Genomic DNA, 7,506 nt, shown 5'->3' with positions numbered 1-7,506 from the left:
TTTTTTACATTTTATATTTCACATTATTACAAACATATTTAATTTATATCTTTCCGAATTTTTAATACATGCAATAATTTATTACAACATTTCCTAGGGAATAATTGAAATTAATGAAACCATTGCTTGCTACTATAAGGAGTTATTTTCTTACAAGGAGATACCTATTAAGTATATTGGTGATGCAGCAAACACAACTAGAAAATGCTATTGCATTAGGATTAAAAGAAGCTGTATTTTGTCATTGTTCATGGTGTACAAACTATTTAACCTTTGCTTCTTTTTTTTTTTTTAAGTAGTAAAGAGCCTAAAAGATATTTAGGGTTTAAAACAAAATCACAGTTTTTGCAGTTCTTCTAAGATCACTTTTCTATCTCACAATCCATGTATCATATTTGCTTTTAAGGTCAAACAACTTTTAAATCTGTCTGCCTTATTTTCCCATATGTGTGTTGCTTTGGGTAAACAAATACAATCCTTTTCAATGAGTTATGTGAAGAAGAATTTATCAAAAGAATTTGTGTTCCCCTAGCTCTGAAAAGAGAATTGCTCTTACTGGACATCAGCTGAAATTTTTCTGGAAGCACTGAGCAAAATGAGCACAACCTTTGATGTACATAATGCTCTGCCACACAGGAGAAATGTTTTAAGCTGGGGCAAGGGGGAGTGGCTTCAGGGGCTGACAGAGGCTGGGTTAGGTTGGATATTAGGAAGGAATTCTTCCCTGTGAGGGTGCCCAGAGAACCTGTGACTGCCCCTGGATCCCTGGAAATGCGCTAGGCCAGGTTGGACAAGGCTTGATGCAAGCTGGGATAGTGGAAGGTGTCCCTGCCCACAGCAGGGGAGTGGAACAAGACCCTCTTAGATCTCCAACCCAAGCCATGCTGCAATTCCATGATCATGGAAATATGTGAGTAGATGGAAGTGTTCAGGCTCTCTGAACCATCAGAAGTCAGGTCTCTTCTTCCCCCTTGCTGCATGGGGGATTTTCACTCTGGCAGTGGAGTGGACAGAGCTTTGTTTTGATGCCTCTTTTGGGCCAGGAGATAAGAGTTAGGAATTGAGCACTGAAACCCTCATCCTGCTCTGGCTTTCAAGGTACAGGGGAGAGATGCTTTTCCCAGGTGCCTAAAATAAGCCGTGGTCAAGCCCACCAGATAGTGTCCATCTAGATGCAGGTGCTGTACCCCATGTCCTTTTGCATGAAGGACAAAGTGAAACACATGTCAAAGTGTTGCTATGAATTCTGGAGTTCCTCTAGACGGTGAAGCTAATATTGTAATTCAAGCAATTACTTTTTCTTGCTTCTTCCAGGAAGTGCGGCTCTATGATAAACTTTTTTAAGATGTTTGAAAACACTTGTGAATGATTTTATTTTTATTATTCAGTGGTTTTGGTAGGGATAGTAAGTGGAAATTACAGAAATACCACAAGAAATGCTAGTTTTTTGTGAAGTTATCTAGGCCAGGGAATTTGGGAAGAATAGAAACCTTCTGAAAGGTTATCCAAATCAAAGTCAGTCTCTTCCTAAATGTATTTCTCTGACATTTCCAGAGGCTAAACAAGGCGTGGATGTATCAACAAACAATTATTCTCTTATAAGAGATTTAGTAGTATCCTCCATGACTAAATGCTGTGCCAGAGGAAATGACTTGGGGTTTTATTCCTTTTCAGTAATGTGGAAAGTATGCCATGGCAGCTAGCAGGAAGAGGTTGTTTAGTGGAAGAGAGGAAGAAGAAACTTGGGAAGGGGCACAGAGAGAGAGCACTAGCAGCAAACAGAACTCTCCCGGTAGCATGCCGTGCTGTGCAGAGCTTGAGGATTGGCTGTTCTGAGGCATTCAGTGTTTGCATGTGCTCCTGCTGGAAAGAGTGATGCCATGTCTGCTCATGTTGGTGGGAGCAGAGCCAGGCCAATTCCTGTGCCCTTTTCAGACGGGGTTTTCAGATGCTTTCATTTTTGAATTTATGGCTTCATAGATAAAGGAAGTGGGTAGACAGCTGAGAGTGAGACAGTGGATGGGACTTAAAGGCTCTCCTGAAAGTGCTGTGCTAAAACAAGATCAAAGTAATAACTCCTCTTTATCCTTTACTCTCATAAAAGGCTGCCAGCAAATAGGATCCGGAATCAAGGGGAAAAAATAAGCCTGCAGGCAAAAGATTGGCTGAGGCAGGAGTGATGACTGGCTGAAACCAGATGTAGAAAGATCAGTGGATAAGTCTGGTAGTGATGTTCCCACTTCAGGCTGACTCTGATGATGATGATGATGATAAATATGTCATGCCTGACACATAGGCTGGATCACAGCTCCTGAAAACCGATTGGTCTGGGTGAGTTTCTTGTCACAGTCCCTGAAGATCATTCTGTCCACGTGGCACTTTCTTAAGCACTAGCTAGTACTTGGTGGCTTAATGGATGGTGAGGTGGAGTTTCCTTGGAGAGATGGTTGTAATTTAACAGCATTGTTATGTTAAGCGAGATGAGCAGCATTGATACAGTTTACCTGTGACCCCCTCTTTGCCTTTGAAAAGTTCGGAGTGTTGCATATTTATGTTTCCTTTGCAGTTTATGAAGACAGTATTGTTTCCTGGAAAGGATTGCAAACAGTCCCTCATGGCCCTTCTGCCTACCTGTGTAGGGAATGTCTATCTTTGTAAGATCTTTTTTACATGGAGGACAGAAATACTGACTTAAGTACTCACTGACATCATACCGGTGGCTTTCCTCAGGGGAGCATCACAAACACATTATGTTCAGGTAGCAAAGATAAAAGTATAAAGAGTGCTTGGAGGAAAAGGAGGCTGAGGGAATTTTTGTTCCTTCCTAGGTTTTTTAAACTCTTTCAATAAAATGGCAAAATACAAAAATCCACCAGTGTAAAGGCTGACTTGCCATTTTTGCTGTATTTCTTACTTGTTTTCTACAAGTAATGTGCCCTTGCATTACTTGAATTTAAAAAAAAAAAGGAAAAAAAAGACTGTAAACCCTTTCTGCAGCCAGAAGAATGATGGAAATTAGAATTTCTTTTTACATAATCCTCTCACATTTTGCTTGTGGATACAGCTGTGTTAACACAATGCGACATTTGAGTTGAGAGGTCTTCCAGATCCTGGCACCAGTGATAGTTTGCAGACTGAAGGTCTTATTTGATAGATTTTCAAAGTGATACTGTGCTCAGTTGTATCTATGTTCTTGGAAGGAGGCTTGCAGTCAGCTTCTCAGAGGAAATACTTTCAAAAAGGAAAAGTTTAATTTTGCCAAGATTCAGATAAGGTCAGAGTAATTGGACAAACCAGAGCTTTGTAGGTTAGAGATGAACACAGCCTGCTCCCTGGGACTGACAAATGCACTAGAAGAACAGGAAAATGAACTGCATGAGGATGATTACATTTGATGAAAATCTGAAGTACTGTGTATATTTCTTGGCATATTGTCAAGTGTAAAGTTGCAATTGAGCAGGGTGGGGTATTTTTACTTTTTAAAATTACGTAAAATGTATTTATCCTTCCTGTTTCTGGTTTCCACTTTAACCCAACAGAAAATGGGTTCACCAAATGAATTTTAGTTGTTTCAATAGTATGTATTTATAGATTGCTTAGTATGGTATGTATTTATTGATTGTAAAAATCGATTGTAATGTGACACTAATTCACCATAGGTTTTACAAATAGATCTGCAGTGGCTTCTGCCTAGCTTCCATGCTTTTCTGTTATGGGGCAGTAGGGATTGTATTCCAGCTGTTGGCCAAGGGAATGCACTGACATGTAGCATTAGCCTCTGACATCAGCTGACCTTTGCCAGCTTATCCATAACGTCTGGACTGGTATTTTCTCCTGTGTTTTCTTGGCTGCAGAACAGTAAAACCCTTTAATTTACCTGAGGTAGTGTCTGTGACAATCTATGCTCAGTGATTGCACAGCCTTTACAGATGGAGAATGAAAGAGGGCAGACTTGAGTTTCTTCAGTGCAGTAACTTATATTTAAAATACAGGGGAAAAAAGGTTGTAATTCTATGGGTCAGCCAGCAAAAGGCTGCAGGTCTCTTCCTTCACTGGTGGCATACATGGACTCTCTTCCTGCTATCTTTTTGTCTGTGTTTTGTCAGTCAGGTCTTGTTAGGTTGTCCAAAAGATCAAAAAGCCTAGTTAGGACCTAAGGAACAGGAAGCTGGTGCAGTTGGATAGCCTTGATTGCTTAGGAAGTTGAGCAAAGATGGGTTAAGGAGGGGCAGGGACTTCATACGTTCCTCAGATTGCTGTGGCTGTGGCTGTGCTCAGGAGGGGCACACAGACAGACTGTCTGTCTTTGCTAGGAATTCCAGCTAAAAAAAATGGGATGTTTTGCTTCATAGAAGTAGGATTGGAATGAGAAGATTAAGGGGAAGGATTCTGCAAAGTCCAGTGAGGTGGTCATTAGCTTTAATATAGTTAAGTATAAGAACATACAAAAAAACCCCAATAAAATTGCAGTAGAGGGAATAAAGTAGGAGATGTTTTGATGAGGAGTCAGAAGTCAGGTTGCATACAGGCATGTGAAAGGTGCTCTGGCATTCCTATGTGAAGGAAAACAGCAGGAGAAGGGAATGGAAGAAAGACTCCTTTCTTTTTGCAACATATGGTTTGCATGGGTGTGAGCATCCATGCAGTGGCACTGACCTTGAGGGAAATTTGCCAAGCAGACAGATCTTGCCCTTCTCCCTGCCCTGTCTTGTCAGTCACACACAGGATCTCTGTCCTGGGTGTGGGGAGCTGCAGGAAGGCAGTGCTGTGGGTAGGAGCTGTCTGGCATCTGCTGCCTACAGAGAGCTGGGACAAAGCACTGGGATGCAGAGAAGGCTTCTCTCCAGATGGCCAGGCAAAAGGCCATGGGAATTCCACAGTGAGCTGGCTCCTGCAGCCTGGGGACATTTCCAGCTGGGTTTCTGAGCAGGCAGCACCTGGGCAGTGTCTGGGTGAATCTGCCTGGGCTCTCTGCCTCGGTGCCTGGAACACAGGAGGAGGAGAAAAGACTTCTCTCCAGTAGGTACAGGAGATTACATGTTTTGCAGACTTTCTCCACCTAGCTTCCTAATCAGAGGAGGGAGATTTTTTGTTTCTGACAGCCTCATACGGTCCAAACTCAACAAGGACAACCTCAGAGCAGTGGTTTTCCAGCCTGTTGGATTTGAGTAAGAATCAGATGTGCACAGCTGTTTAGAGAAATGAAACATTCTGACAGAAGGTTTGTTTTCCTGCAGTTTTTTCTGCATGATGTGGAGGTACCTATCAGCTCCAAAGTAGGAGCCCATCCCCAGATTTTAACTCAGCCTGGCCATCAATTTTACCAGCAAGCCCTAGTGTCTTCTGGTGTGTTGGATGGTGAAAAAGAGGTATCTGCATCAAAAGAACCCTTCCCAACAAATATATAAAAGCCCAGCAGAGTTTCCCATTGTGCTGATTTTAGTCAGAAATACTAAAACCCACTCAAACATGAAACATTATTTAGGTTACCCCAAATTAGTGTGAAACATTGTTAACCACAAAAGGTGGTGGGGATTGATTCACTGGCTGTGTGGAGCTGAGAAGAGCCCAGCTGAGGCTCAGAGTTAAGGTCCTACAGATAGTAGTAATGCTGCATAAATAGTGACAGTAATAGAAGTTATGAAGAGGTTTAGAGTTCCAGAACCTCTTACAAGTGAAATAAGCAGTGGTTTTGTTTGAGGCTTTCTTCTGACTGGAGTCATATCGCTCTTTGAAAGGCAAAAATTGTATATTTGTGTGTTTTCCTTCCTCTGGACATTTGAGTGGAGAATGTAAAAGTCCCAGCATGGTCTTATTTTGGTAATAGGATTGCATGCAGACATCCTTGTGGTTAAATTGAAAAAAAAAAATTTAAACCCGTGAGATTTCCTGTGGAGGGATTGTTTGCAAATGGAGTGATTAATGACTGAGACTAGAGATGTACAGACAACTGCAGGGTCTTGCTCATAACCCTCTAATGTAACTCCTTTCAAATCTCTGGGTTCTTTTCTGTGTCATTTAATTTGGTGTTCTCATTAAGGGAATAGGATCAACTTGGAAATTTGAGGTTTTTTTCCAATTCTATTTTGGGTTTTTTGGGTCTTCCTGCACTGTAACACTCTCAGGTGCAAATTTTCTTTCCAGAATTTATGTAAACATCTCTTTTTTTAAAAAAAAAATATAATTTCTTATGCTTCCCAGAGGGCAACAACTGCTCTGTACCCTTGTATATGTGGTAAATGTGGAGATGGAGCTTAACTCATTTAACCTGCAAAGCACCTACTTGTCTGAACATCATCTCTTAGGGGATTAATGTAGGCAAGTTTTATAGGCGCCCTTCTAGGCAAAGAAACGCAGTTCACACTTCTTTAGAGCTCCACCAGGAGTGTATCCTTTAAACATACTGATTTAGAAAGAAAGTTGCAAGTGTTTGGTTTTGCACAGTAATGCAGAATTCAAGATTTTTCTTTCAGCCTTCAAAGTCTGCAAATCCTGCCTGGAAAACAGACAGGTTCCTGAGCTTTCTGGTATGGCTGCTTTTTAGCCAGAATCCAAGTGGAAAAATGTAACCTTTTCTAGTGCTGCTGTGGTAGGACCTCTGGAAACAAGGCAAACTATTTAAAGCTTCTTGCTACATGTTAAAACTAAAATGTTTCTTTGCTCCTGCTTGTATCTCTCAGTTCTCTCACGTCCTTTTGTTTGCCAGGGTTTTTCATTTAACCTTTTTTTTCATTTAAGCTCCTTCTGCCTGGGTCTTCCTTACCCGTGTCAATGCTTTCTCTTAAGGCATTAGAGGGAAGCAGAAGCTTGTGTGTCTTTGGTGTGGGGTATGTGTCAAATTGGGGTTTTTACCTGTCAGCATTCTCTGTCCCAGCTGCTTTGTTCTGCTCCATCTCCCTCTGCAGCCACACCACTGAACTTGTGTTCTTCACTGCTGCTGACAGCTTTTTTCTTTTTTTTTTTTTAATTTCTGCTTGTATAAAATCAAAAGCTGTGTCTCTGTCTCTGCTCTGTAATGTGTTGCAGTTGCATTATTTGCCCTTTGGTAGCTGAAACTTTCAACATAACTCCCTGCTATGTGTTTGGAAAATGTGTAGGCAAGGAGATAAATGAGGCTGTTTAAATACGATTACAGCTCACCGGTAAAAAACCTAGGAGGACTTTTTAGCCATGGAACTGACTCCTCCTTATTGACAAATTACTGGTGTGATTTGGTTGTGACTTTAGAGGAACTCTGCTTCTTACTTTCAGATGGTAATTGGTATTCCTCACATGATGGATGCATTAGTGTATGGTCCTGGGCTTCACTTTTTCTGAAAGCAGAAAATGCAACTTCTTCCTAACTTCATCTTCAGTTCCTGAATTGAATATGACTCAATTGCATTTTAGAAACCTGAAGCAGCATTTTTTGGGGGGTGTTTGGTCTTTTTGTTGTTGTTGCTTGTTGGTTTTTACTTTATTGGTAGTTTCCTCCCTTGTGGGTGATTTTAAACTGGTTTTTCCCCT

The 7,506-nt window shown here is 41.2% G+C and overlaps 1 protein-coding gene across 7 annotated transcripts in view; it reads left to right on the top strand.

The window, feature by feature from the left end:
- RIN2 (Ras and Rab interactor 2) overlaps positions 1 to 7,506 on the top strand; it is a 62,051-nt gene that overhangs the window by 16,667 nt on the left and 37,878 nt on the right. The gene's annotated exons all lie outside the window — the stretch shown is intronic.

Source organism: Parus major, chromosome 3 (genome assembly GCF_001522545.3).
Source record: "Parus major isolate Abel chromosome 3, Parus_major1.1, whole genome shotgun sequence".
Classification (NCBI taxonomy): domain Eukaryota; kingdom Metazoa; phylum Chordata; class Aves; order Passeriformes; family Paridae; genus Parus; species Parus major.
The sequence above is the reverse complement of the archived record's forward strand: the minus strand, read 5'-3'. Positions and strand labels throughout refer to the sequence as shown.